This window comes from Arvicanthis niloticus, chromosome 16, assembly GCF_011762505.2.
Source record: "Arvicanthis niloticus isolate mArvNil1 chromosome 16, mArvNil1.pat.X, whole genome shotgun sequence".
NCBI lineage: Eukaryota > Metazoa > Chordata > Mammalia > Rodentia > Muridae > Arvicanthis > Arvicanthis niloticus.
The window spans coordinates 32,153,954-32,167,792 of record NC_047673.1 but is presented as its reverse complement, the minus strand read 5'-3'; the positions used below and the strand labels follow the sequence as shown (position 1 = coordinate 32,167,792).

Here is a 13,839-nt window from a genome sequence, read left to right as displayed (position 1 = left end):
AAAATTGATTATACTAGTATAAGCATGTTGAATGTGTGTATTTCAAATTGTGACTCTGATTTGAGGAATGATTGACAGTTGATGGCTTCTGGGGAGGGAACTCAGTTTTCATTAAGCACATGGGCCCTAGTGATAGGTCGACTCTCCTCCAGGGGATGGCAGCACACCCATGAATATATGGGCACCACAACTTGTAATCATCATTAAAAATGATGACACAAAGTTGGGAGGAGTGTGTAGTGGAGGTAAACCAGGAAAGATTTAGGAAGATATTGGGGATGAATATGATCAAAATACATTTTATACATATGTAACATTCTCAAAAAATTACTTAAAATTGTATTAAAGGGGATGGAGAGATGGGTCAGTGGTTAAGGACATTGGCTGTCTTTCCAGAGAACCCAGGTTCGGCTTCCACATGGTGACTGACACTCATCCATAACTCTGGTTCCAGAGGATCTGACAACCTCTTCTAGCCTCTGGGGTTACAAGTCATGCACATGATTACATGGTACATACACACCTACACAGGCAACTGCTTACAAAATAAAAATAAGTCTTTTAAAATCATAGTTTAATTTTTTTTAATGTGACTCAAAGCAAATAAAGCGTAGCTGGTATCTTAATGCTGTGACACTCAAGACAATCTAACAGGATATCTACTTAGGTAAAAAGTATTGAAACGATTTATCCAATATTCTGATCCTGTTACAAAAATAATTTGAAAAACAAATGTTTTTATTTTTGTGTATATCCATGTACTTAGAAGTCTAAAAATATGTCTTCACTCAATCAAAAATGTTATGCTGATAGCTAGCAAAAGACAAAAATACGTGCTCACTGCCTAGTAGGACATGTAGTCTATAGGGAAAGACAGAGAATGGAAATCATATAAATCACATGCATATTACTTCATAATCTGTGAATAAATGCAGTGGAGGATAAACAAAGCCCAAATGGAAGATAAACAAGTTGAGGTCCAACCAAGAATCATCAGTTAGGAACTCATGGATGTAAACTATATCATGGAAAGGCCATTAGGATGTAACCTTTTACTGAGCCTGACAGATCAGTAGCAGTTATTCAAGCAAAACGCAGGTGAAAGAGTTTGCAGCGGCAAAGGAACTGGCGTATACAAAAATCCCTGAGTCAGACAAGAGCTTGTCCTGTTCAGTGAGCTTTTAAAAAGGTCAGTGGAAATGACAGAAGCAACAGGGAGCCAGCAAGCAGGAGATCAATAGACATAAGGTGCCACACTAATGATCTTTGATTTTTATACTAATTATAAGGAAGTAGTATTTGATTTGTGATACCTTTCATCTTACTTTCAGACTTGTCTCTGAAAACACTTGTGTCTTATTTTTCTCTGGTCTGTGTTAGCTGTCATCAATGGGTCTGCTTACCCATCTGACTGATTCCTAGGGCCGCCATGACAAAGAGCCTCAAGACAGCAGAAACCCATTCTCTTCTGGTCTGGAAGCTGTTAAGTCTGAGATGCACATTCAGAAACTCAGGGAGAAGCTGCCTCGTGTCCCTCTCCTTGCTGATGCTGCTTGCTGGACATCCCTGGAATTCCTGACAGATGACTCTGATCTCTGATTTCATTATACACACTCTCCCCATTAATCTCTGTGTCATTTGAATGCCTCTTTTTTGTTTGGTTGGGTTTTTTTCTTTCTTTCTTTCTTTCTTTCTTTCTTTCTTTCTTCAGTCTCTGTAGAGAATGTCAAACCTTCCAATGCTGACTATATTGCAAATCATCATGGCAGGGTATTGGGAAAGTTTTCAACTAGCAAAAATCACACCATGGATAAACCTCATTGGCTATGACTTTTAAAGACAGGGTTTCTCTGTGTAACCCTGGATGTCCTGGAACTCACTCTGTAGACCAGGCTTGACCTTCTAAGTTCTGAGATTAAAGGGCTGCACTACCCCTGCCCAGCTCAAACGTCTCTTTTATAAAAATCATTAGTTATGGGATCAGGGCCCACCATATTCCAGGAGAGTCTTATTTTACCTCGACGACATATGTAGAGACTCTATTTCCCAAAAGTTCACATTCATAGATACCCAGCATGATGTAAAAACAATACTAATATTCTTTTTAAATTGATCAATACAGAAAAATCATTATGGCAGCAGTTATTCCTTAACCAGCTAGTTCCACAAATAACCACATGGAGACCTTTTAATATTTCAAAACTTGGGCCTTAGCTGGGCAGACTCTTTCCTAGCTCATCTAAGTTAACCCAAGCACCTAACCCCATTCAGCCACAGGCTCTTGGTCACGTCTGGCTCCTCTCCTGTCTCCTGGCAACGGAGGCCTTTCTTTTTTTTTTTCTTTTTTTTTTTTTTTTTTTACTACAATGCCTTTCTCCCTCCCAGGAAGTCCTGCCTTCCTTTCTCTACTGCCAAATCACAGGCTTTAGCTCTTTTATTGACCAATTAACTTGGAGAGCAAGGTTTCCACAACAAAAGCTCATCTTGAAGTTTATGGAATAAATTCAAGGTGTTTGGTAAGTAATAGCCCAGCCATGCAGGGACTCATGCTCATTACAATGCTCATCTTGGAGCAACCATATCTTAGGGCACATAATTTAGCATTTGAGTACATAGCAGCACCAGGCCAACCCCAACAGTAGAGACCCACCATGAGAGTTTGAGTGTTTTTGAGGCATGCAAACAAGGTCATAACAGGAAGCTACTTGGTGATGTTAGGGGTGGAATGATACAATTATATTTACTTTTAACATCATATTGGGTGGGAAACGGGTTGGAAAGGAGAAAAATCAATTGTATATTTCATTTTTTATAATACTGTAGATGTTATGAAAAGTTCTCAGCATATACATATAGATAAATATTGAATAACTGTTTGTTAATCATTTAAATATGCAGCTGAGCTAAAGACAATATAATTGATTATAATGAGGGAGAAATGCCCACTGGGCAAAAAGAGAAACGGAGACTTAAATCCAGATAGATAAGCCGCCACAGTAGCTATAATACGACTAGGTTCTAGCCAGTTCTTCTTGTCTCTGTTGACTTTTTGACCAGTTAACCCACAGGCCAGTACATTCCAGACTCCAAAACTTTCCAGTGAATTTTTTTCACAATTGCTTTTACAATTTAAACAATTGAGAATTTATTCTTTCTCTAAACAGTCTATTTGTTTTCCTGAAAAGTTTATGGAATAAATTCAAGGTGTTTGGTAATAGCCCAGCCATGCAGGTACTTGCCTACCTGTTCATTGGTTGGCTGGTGAAAGCACGTACATCATCTCCAGGACAACTGAGGAGAAAGTTGTCATGCTTCTACAGAGATGAACACATCTCCAAGACAGAAAATATGTTGTTTCTGTTGTCCTGCCCCTGAAGCAGTGGGGTAGCTATTAAAAAAAAAAACAAAAAAAAAACAAAAAAAAAAAAAAAAAAAAAAAAAAAAAAAAAACATATGACTGAAACAAAGCAGAGAGGGAAGAAATAAAGCAGCCTGGTGCAGTGTGCATCTAAATATGCAATGCGGAAATCTCCATTCGTGTGGCATTTCTGTTTCCATGGTGGAGTAGTCACCTAGTGAACAAGGTTTTACTTTTTGGTAAGATTATTAAATTAATTATAATTAGAATCTTTTCTTTAATTATGTATCATTTGATTTGATATGTATTTTATTTTTGCCTGCCTCTCTGGTTACTAAGGTGTCTATTACACAGCTTATCAACATGTGTCTCAATAGACATATAGAGAGCAAAATGTTAGGTACAGAGGCTGGAGAGGTGGCTCAGTGGTTAAACATGTCTAGTGTTCTTACTGAGGATCCTAGTTATTTACCAGCTCTGACACAGGGTCACAAATACTTGTAATAGCTCCAGAAGATTCCCTAAAGTCCTTTAACTTCTGAGGGCACCTCCAACTCATATGCACATACCCACATATACATATAATTAATAACAAAATTAAATATTTTTAAGCTATGTTTGGCCTTTCCCTTCATTGGACATCTGAAGGCAAGCATGATTGGTCACCAAAAGTTTTATTGGATTGTCTTGTCTGGTTGAACCGCCATAGCCTGATGAGAAAGACCAACTGAGCATGTAAGGGTGGTGTTTCAGTTGGTACCCAAATGATATAAGCTTCATTAAATTGGACTAAGTACCATTTCTTGAATAGGTTATTCAAGACCATCTACCCAGTGAAAGCTACCGTGCAAGTCTTTGTGCATTAAAAAAAAAAAAAAAACAGTTGTAAGTGACCATAAAATTATTTGGGGGATTAGAGACCTAGCTCAATGGTTAAGAGCATTTGTTGCTCTTGTAAAAGATCAGAGTTTGGCTCCCAGCATTCACGTGGCAGCTCACAGCTGTCATGGCCCCCAAGGGTACTGCATGCACATGGTGTCCAAAACTATATGCATGTGTTTATGATGGTTTGTTTATGCTCAGTTCCCGGAGTGGCACTATTAGAAGGTCTGGCCTTGTTGGAGTAGGTGTGTCACTGTGAGTGTGGGCTTTAAAATTCTCATCCTAGTTGCCTGGAAGTCAGTATTCTGATAGCAGCCTTCAGATGAAGATGTAGCACTCTCAGCTCCTAGTGAAACATGCCTGCCTGGATGCTACTATGTTCCTGCCTTGATGAAAAAAAAAACAAAACCTCTGAACCTGTAAGCCAACCCCAATTAAATGTTGTCCTTATAAGAGTTACCTTGGTCATGGTGTCTGTTCACAGCAATAAAACCTTAACTAAGACAATATTATGGACTATATGGTCAAATAATTTCTAAAATATATTTGTTAAGGCCTAGGTAAAATGTTAAGGCCTAGCTAACCGTTGCATGGTTACCAAGCCATTTTGTGCTGTTACTAACATCATGAGGAAACTTTCTCATGCTTGAGTTGATTACATATTCTGTTACGTTCTGTGCCTTGGTGTTCTTGGAAACCCAATCACAACAGAAGCTAGTAGCTTTGTGCAGTGGCAGAATTGTAGCCAATGAGGTTTATCCGAGACTCGATTATTGCTAATTGAAAACAATAGAAGCCAGTTTGAACTGCTTTGAATAGTTAGTCACAATAAGTTTGGACCCAAACCAACCACCAGGCAGCACTTCCTATGCCTAGGTATAGGCTTTTATGGTTTTAACTTTTATAAGCTGCCTCTGTGCTGGACCCCAACCTAAGAAAAACACCTGCACCAATTTGGAGTTAAGACTTCCATTTTGAGTAGGGGTTGAGGAAAGTTTAAGTTCCCAAGACCTCCCTGGGAACTGACATCCTGCTTGGCAGAAAGAGACATGTATATGGATAACTGACATCCTGGTGACAAATTAAGACATAAATGTTAGGCAAGGCAAGTCCCCTGCCACCATTGAATACTCCAACCAATGGGAGCAGGATAAATGTACAACAAAGACATGTTCCTATAAAAATCTCCTATCCCTAAATCTTTATTGGTGAAATGACTTGGCACAGATGTTTGTGGAGCTCAGGCTTACAAAGCTCTCTAGGATTCCAGTTAGGGGTCTCAGCTCAGCTCCTGAGTCTGGACTGTGCCCCTGGTTGATCAGTTTGACTGAGGTGAGTGTCTGAGTGGTTTGAGTGAGGATCACCAGACCCCAACAATATTTTAGATATTTGTTTTCATCTTAACTTTTCTATTGAATTAGCTTGAAAGAAAAAAAAAAAAAAACAAGAGAGTCAGGCATATCATAGAACATTTGGGAAACATTTAAAAGTGATAATTAAAAGTGATAATTCTGATTCTACCACTGCCACATTTTAGAGTCCCTTAATCAGGATCAGTGTGAATATGAATCAAATCTTTGTTTTCTTTCTTTCCTTCTTCCTTCCTTCCTTTCTTTCCTTCCTTCTTTCTTTCTTTTTAATTGGTTTTTCTCTGTGTAACCTTGGCTGTCCAGGCTGTAGACTAGGCCAGCCTTGAACTCAGAGATCTGCCTGCCTCTGCCTCCCCAGGTGCTAGGAGAAAAGGTGTGTGCCACCACCACCCAGCTAAATCTTCTGTTTTCTTATATGGAGTGTTTCCTGTGTCATAAACTATTCTTCAGCAGGGGGAAGGGATGGTATTCCACTAGTCAGAGAAGGAACAACAGTGATCTGAACTGGAGATAAAAATAAATGAAGAAATATAAGAAATATTAAAGATAAAGTTGTCAGGACAAAGTGATGGATTTGACGAGTGTTTTGAAATAGCTTCCAAGTTACATGTTTTATTCTCCACAAATGTAAAGGTCTCACATAATTTTATCATAAATCCTACACACAGAACACAAATTGCATTATCTTCAGCAGAGGTGCATGAGGAATTCTTGCTAAGTCAGTTTAGAAATACCAGTTCCCCTGTCAGCAGCATCACCTAAAATATAAAAAGGAGGGTTTGCTTGTATTTTCTAATAATTTTAACATGATAATATGAGCTGAGTATGTTTCATTCTGAATAGCAAATAAAAACAATGGAATCTAAAATGTTATGAGAGAGAAGATGTTGACTCTTAACCAGAGACTTCTGTGGAATACTCCTGTCTTAGTTGTGAAGACAGTGAAGTCTATATATAAAAAAAAAAAACCCAAAACCACAGCAAAGTCATCTCCAACCGTCTGGAGGGCCTCTGCTACGTATTTGAAATATGTTCTATTTTCAAAGCTAACTGGCTGATTTATGAAGAAACACACGTGTGTTTTTTTTGCTTCCCATAAGCACATTTGGATATTATTAAACTGAGAAGATAAAATATTGCATGGTGCTGAAGAATTAATTTCCAAATGTCTCTTTAAGATAAACAGCATATCAACTCTATCTTGAATGTCATCACTCTGGATGACCAACTAAACAGATTTATAGACAACTGCTTTGCTAAAAAGGAATTGTTTTAATTTATCTGTCATAGATTATTATGTCCAAAAATGTGGTCATTGCCCCATCTACCCTGATGTGAGGAATCTACACTGTGAAAGCAGAAGATCTCTGAAAATTCGTCCTTATCGGTGGAACTGATAACAAGAGAGAATATACTCTCCATCACACATAATTCTTCAGAGAATGTTCTCTTCTTAACATTGGCTCAGAAATGATATATTAAAGGGGAGAAATAGAACCCCTGCACTCAAGGCTCAGAAAGAAGGACCTGTCAGCATCCTCTCTGGTCAGTAATTCAGGGCCGGTGCACAAGCCACATGCTGGTGTAATCACAAATCTGCCTTCTTAGCTTTTCTTTGTACATTCCGACCCATCTTCACATACTCAGAGGTTTTTATGATGAGATACGAATTCCAAAATATCATCCTTCCTTGCTCTTTTATCTTTTGCTGACCACATCTGTAGCATTTAAAAAATATAAAATATAGGGGTGAGAAGTTTTGGGGTCTTTGAAAAGTTTTTATACCTGGTGAGTAACCAGCCCAATAGCCATACGGCCCTGAGAAAGTTTGCCCTGGTGCCTGCCATTTCTCCACAGAATCAATGCAGCAAACCCAGAAACTTTGAATTTTCAACTGTAATTCCTTGAAGGAAGGTAGGATTTGGCAACCTGGGGCAGAGTTCTATCTCCTCACTTACTTTGTCTAGAAGAAAGTGGGACAAGATCCTCTCAGAACAGGAATGGAAGGGCAGTGGTGTCACACCCTGGTAATTTTTTTTTCTATGTTAAGGTCAATGGTAGTCAAGCACCTATGAACATGATTAACTTCATTAGTTACTGGAGGCTACTTTGTACCACACACAATGTTACTGTGAGAACAGAACAATTAATAACAAGCAAAAAGAAAACCTCTCATCCCGTAATCTAGAAGGCTTCTTCCACCAAAAAGAACCCAGAATGGACAATGTATTTCGTCCTCAGCTGCATCAAAAAGAGGCAGTGATTCGCTCTCCAACAGATAGGTCCTGAAGCGAAACAACCGAAGCTCCCCGCTCTAACCAAAAACAGGCTGCAGATGTGCAAGGTCAGGTTCCTTCTCCAGCCCTAATTTCTCCAGTCTTGGGAAGCAAAAGACTTTTTTTTAAACAAAGTAACACTATGTATGTAACAAGCTAGCCTCCAACACCCTATGTAGACCAGGCTGGCTTCAAACATTAAGTAATCCTCCTGCCTCTGTCTTCCCAGTGCAAAGACTGGAGGCAGCCCTCACAACACTCTGCTCCTAGCCTTACTAACTATATAGCTACATTTCTCTTAGAAAAAACAAAGAAGAAAACAGGAGGTAAATAATTTAGTCCCTCAGAACTAAATGTAAATAATCACATTCCTTAGAACTAAATGTAAACATATTTACCTTATGTTCTTAAAGGTAGACATATTTACCTTATGCTTAAGTAGTCTGTTTATTGAGAGGAATTGCCTTGTATTATTACCTTAGAGAACAACAAAAAAAGAAAAACACTGTGTCACAGATGTTGAGAAAGCATTTTTGTTAGGAATAGAAAACCACAGTAATGTGGAAAATCATTCTCAAAAAGACTCTAAATCCCCTCTCACCTTCCAGCACATGGGAGACCAAGAGACCTTTAAAATATCTAGGAGAAAGATTGGTAATATCTCTTAGCACCATGGCTCTCCAAGGAACTCAAGATAAAAAGTTGGTTCTGGGATCCTATCTTTCAGCAGTTCCTATCCATGTGTAGGAAAACAATGCTTTCTTTCTCATGTGAGCAATAAGCCTTTTATCCACTCCGGCTGAATTAATCGTGATATCTGGTGAGGGATAAAAACAACAGAGGCAAATTTGAAAGACAGACGGTTTCATCTCCTAAGCTTGAGCTGACTATCAGTTTTACATTCAAACTGACTGAATCCAAGAATGTGTTTGTACTACAACAAGCAAGGAAGGACAAGTTTTGAATTTTTTCCTAATTCCAAGGCTCTCTGAGAGAATAAGTATGAGGAAAATTTTGTCATGGAATTAGATCTCACTCCCCTGCTAAAAACCAAAACTGACAGTAAAGAAGCATGAACAGTAAGAATTCTAATTTTCTACTTCAATTCTCTCTCTCTCTCTCTCTCTCTCTCTCTCTCTCTCTCTCTCTCTCTCTAATCTAACTATCTGACTTTCTAAAAGAAAAACCTCCCCTTTTGTTGGGAAACCCTGATCTTATGTAAGGCTCCAGTCTACCATAACCGGACAGCTCCCTGAGCTCAATGCAAAATGGAGGTCTCCTTTTTTTTTTCATCAGGGCTTCCTCTTCCCTGTCTGACCATATCTGGGGAGCAGGACCCCCACATCCTCTACTTGAAAAATGCCATGTAGTCCTTAGCAAAATTACAGGCTCAACTTCTTGGAATGCCTCTCCATGCAAATGAGGAATTCCCAGTACTTTAGGACTCAGCCAGCGAATATTCATTTACCCTAAGAAGAACCCCTTTCCACTCTCCAAGGCTTACATAGCCCTTGTTAACACAGCCCCCCCTCCAAAAAAAAGCACACAACCTATTTCACTGAATACCATCCAAAAGAGCTGTAACACTGAAATCCTTAGAAAAGACCCACACACACACACATACACACATTCACAGACAGACTGTGCTTCAGCAGTGGCTGCTGAACACTTGGGGAGGGGGTTGGCGGGGGGGGGGTGGCCGTGGAGTGGGGGGGGCAGACAGGAAGAAGCCAAATGGAGAGCCACATCTTTCTGTGTCACAAACAGAAACTCCAGTACTCCTGTTAAGGATCTTTTTTTTTTTTTTTTTCATTTTTACCTACAAAGTTCATAGCTGTAAATGTTCATTTTTGTGATCCATGGACCTTGGTGAATGGTTTTGGTGGTTTGCATCATCAATGCCCCCAACAGTCTTGGGCATCTGAAAGTCCTGATTTGATGGTGGTGTTTGGGTAGGTTTAGAGACAGGGCCTTGCAGAAGAAAGTATGTCACAAGAAGTGGGCTTTGAGAATTTAAAGATACACACCAATTCTTGTTTGCTTTCTCTGCTTCCTGCCTGCCGTTCACTATGGAAGCTCCCAGCTTCTGACTCCAGCTGCCATGTCATGGCTCCAACATCCTAGACTCTAACCATCTGAAATAAACTCTTTCTACAGGTTGTCTTGGTCATGATGTCTTATCACAGCAACAGAAAAGTAGCAGCTAATACCATGGGTAATTTGTAGCTTCAAACAATTCATTAAGGAAACCAACTAAAGATAAAATCACTTTGAAACCTTAAAAAAAAAATCAGGCAAAAGACCATAGAAGCAATGTAGATATTCAGTACCTCTATCACAACTCATAATCTGTATTCCCACAATGATGCCTTTTTAATAATTCCCAGGATACTATGTGCCTAAGATTTAAATTCCTAGATTTGACAGGCTCACTGAGACTTATCACACATAAATCCTGGATAATACCCTGATGTCTCCACCATGATATAAAAATATGATTAAGCTATGAGGAAACACAGCACTTGCATATATATATATATATATATATATATATATATATATCCCCTTGAACAAGAAAAAAGAGACCACATTTCACATAGTAGAGATATGCTTGAACTAGAACACCTCCCCAGAGAGTCCAGAGCAAGAGAGCTCCCAAATTTCCCATCAACTCCTCCTACAGATTCTTTTCGGTGTCTTCAGGAGCTTCAGAATCTCTGGACTACTGTAGTCCAGTCACAAACTAACCTACTAGACACAGCATTGTAGATTCACAGGCAAGATGTATTAATTGCCACTTATGATTGAATATGGCAGCCACTGCCAATACCACAGGGCCCCCAAACCACTCCTAAGAGCCTGAGACCCACAGAGACTTCAAGCAGAGATGTGGCAGAGGATGGGTCAGCAAAGTGTTCAGTATCTCTGAAACAACTTTTTTAAAGGCAAGTCTTATGGAAAGATGCTCTTAAGAAATGGTATCATAAAATTGGGGGCGGGGGGGGAGATGGTGGGGCAGAACCTTGAAGGGTAGAGAGAAGCAGAGAACAGAGGGAGCATGGGAGGCTCAGGCCAGCTCTTCCTGCTGACCCTGCTGGCAGAGGATCGTGCAAGATCACAGCACTGACCATAGGCAACAAGCATGGTAGTGGTGCCTGGGAGGCCTGTAAGACTCAGCACCTAAATCAGGGAGGTGTGTGGCCAGGGCCAGGAGCTCTAATGGATCCTGCCCATCCCCCTCTCGGCTGCAAAATCACCCTAGCTCTGGGCATCAACAGGCTATCCAAGGTGAGTCTCAGTGATAGTCCAGTATTTATAGTGCTTATAACAAGATTAATAAGAGACAAGTACACTGTTTTGCATATCTTCTATATACAGGAGACTTCATAATGAAATAAGACCAGAGAAGGGGAAAGTCATCTATGTTTATTTTCAGGATCAATGAAGAGAAGGCAGACATAGAGACATATAACTGGACAAATCTTGTGTTGTAGATAACCTTAATTGTTAGCTAAATTAGAATTAACATAGACATATGCCATTGGGTATATCTAAGAAAGCATTTCCGGAATAGGAAGACTCATTCTCAATATGAGTGGCACCATTCCGTGGGGTCCCAGACAGAATACAAAGGAGAAAATGAGCACCAACCTTCATCTCTCTCTCTGCTCCCTGACTGTGAACACAATGCAACCAGCCACGTCAAGCTCCTGTCGCCCATAGTCTCCCCATATAATTAATTATACCCTCAGACTGTGAACAAAAGTAAACCCTTCCTTCCTCAAGCTAGTTTTTTCAGATATCATGTTAGAGCAAAAAGAGAAGAAACTAACATGGTGTATGGCCTGATGATAAATCAGGGTGGGCTTGTATTTAGCAAAACCTTTTTTGGTCATAATCTTTTATATCTTCAACACTGAAGGTACTTCGGAACTCCAGGTATGGAAATAGTACATCTCATCACAGAAAGGTTGGAGGCAGTTTCAAAGGGGCCTGCTCCAGTTCCATTCCAATCCCAAGGTGATATGTTTTGGAGAAGCACTTCTGAACCTCACACCACCTTCGCTGTCAATGTCACTTTTATATCCTCCAATGAAGTGATGAGATGAGAGCCAAGCTGTGCAAATACATAGCTTGGGCTGAGTTTAGAGCCTTTCCTTCTCTTTTCTAATTAAGCCTAAGCTTGGAAGCTTCTAGCCTCCTGTGGGAGGTTGAATATGCTCTGCTCAGGGAGTGGCACTATTAAGAGGTATGACCTTGTTGGAGGAAATGTGTCACTGTAGGGGTGGGCAATGAGATCCTCCTCCTAACCATGTGTAAGCCAGTCTTCTCCTCACTGCCTTTAGAACAAGAGGTGGAACTCTCAGCTCCTCCAGCCCCATGTTGGCCTGGATGCTACCATGTTCCTGCCTTGATGATAATGGACTGAACCTCTGAACCTGTAAGCCAGCCCCAATTAAATGCTGTCTTTAATAAGAGTTGCCTTGAGTAGGCAGTTGGGGTTGGGAGGGCGGCCCTGAGTAGGAGCTGTGGCAGTACATGGCATTACAACTGCGGTGGCTGCAGGACTGACTAGATACTACTAAAGTTCCTCTGGGAGCAAATAGAATTTTCTAAGAACATAATGGATAGGGAGGAGAAAACCTACAGTGGCTGTGAAGGCCCTGATGCTATGTATGTGAAATTAATTTCTTCTGATGGTCATGAATTTATTGTGAAAAGAGAACATGCATTAACATCAGGAGCAATAAAGGCCATGTTGAGTGGTCCAGGTCAGTTTGCCGAGAATGAAATCAACAAGGTCAGTTTTAGAGAAATCCCTTCACATGTGCTATCGAAAGTGTGCATGTATTTTACCTACAAGGTTCGCCATACTAGCAGCTCCACTGAAATTCCTGAATTCCCAATTGCACCTGAAATTGCACTGGAACTGCTGATGGCCGAGAACTTCCTAGATTGTTAAATAAAATAAGTTATAATTTAAAAAAAATAAGAGTTGCCTTGGTCATGGGATCCGTTCACAGCAGTAAAACCCTAACTAAAACACTTCCAGACAATCTAATCCTCCAAGAGCTTCTGACAGAATTGCTCTGTGTGGCCTCATATTAATTTTGGCAATATGTTCTAATCTTAGCTCCTCAGTTTCTGGTTCATTCTGTCGTCGCCTATGTTTAGCTTGTTCACTCTGCAACTTGTCTCTGTACAACCGCCCCAGTAAAACTCATATATACCTGTGGGGCAAGTGGACCATGCTACCAGACAGAAGAACTGGTAAGGCTGAGCAAGCCCAAACCCTGGGAAATCTCAGAATTAAGAATGTTAGGCATAAGGTCAGCTCCCTGCCAAACTACCTGATCTGGAATACATGACACCCCACTGAGACATGGTCACATAGCATAAAAACCTGGAGTTCTCCATGCTATGGAGGCATCTAGATGGCTTCAAGTGTTTAGCAAATGAGTTTCCCTTCCTGGGCATCCCTTCCTTCAAAAGGTATTCAATCCCTCGTTCACCCTGAGTCAGATATGCATTCACATCTGCCATAAGTAAAGCAGTTTGGACAAGCAAGGACTGTCTCCTTTATCAAGGATTGCCTGGGGGTTGGGGGGGACTTCATCATAAAAAGCATGCCTAAATCTCTCAAATAAGGCCTTTTCTCTTCTAGCCTCTTCAACACTCAGCATGTGGAACTAAACCAGATTCTACTCCCATCCCAGGCTCAGCCATCTCCTTCTTGCTTGTTGCATAGAGAAAGCTCAGACCCCAGTTCCCAACTCCCCATGGTCCCCATCAATGTCTGGGTACTTAAGAGGCCAGGAACCACAGCATCTGTCCAAGACCTTAATGTTTCTCACCCAGGAAAACACAGGCTGATACCCTTATCATGGACTGTGTTCTGCCTCCCCTGAGTGGCTTGCCGGAAGCACTTGGGCACCCTAGCATGGAGACAGAC

The 13,839-nt window shown here is 40.5% G+C and overlaps 3 pseudogenes; 2 read left to right on the top strand and 1 right to left on the bottom strand.

Moving 5' to 3' along the window:
• Positions 1–1,711: 1,711 nt before the first annotated feature.
• LOC117722109 (U4 spliceosomal RNA) lies at positions 1,712–1,841 on the bottom strand (annotated as a pseudogene).
• A 3,118-nt stretch (positions 1,842–4,959) lies between these two features.
• Positions 4,960–5,085, top strand: LOC117722112 (U4 spliceosomal RNA; annotated as a pseudogene).
• A 7,425-nt stretch (positions 5,086–12,510) lies between these two features.
• Positions 12,511–12,849, top strand: LOC117721292 (elongin-C pseudogene; annotated as a pseudogene).
• Positions 12,850–13,839: the final 990 nt, after the last annotated feature.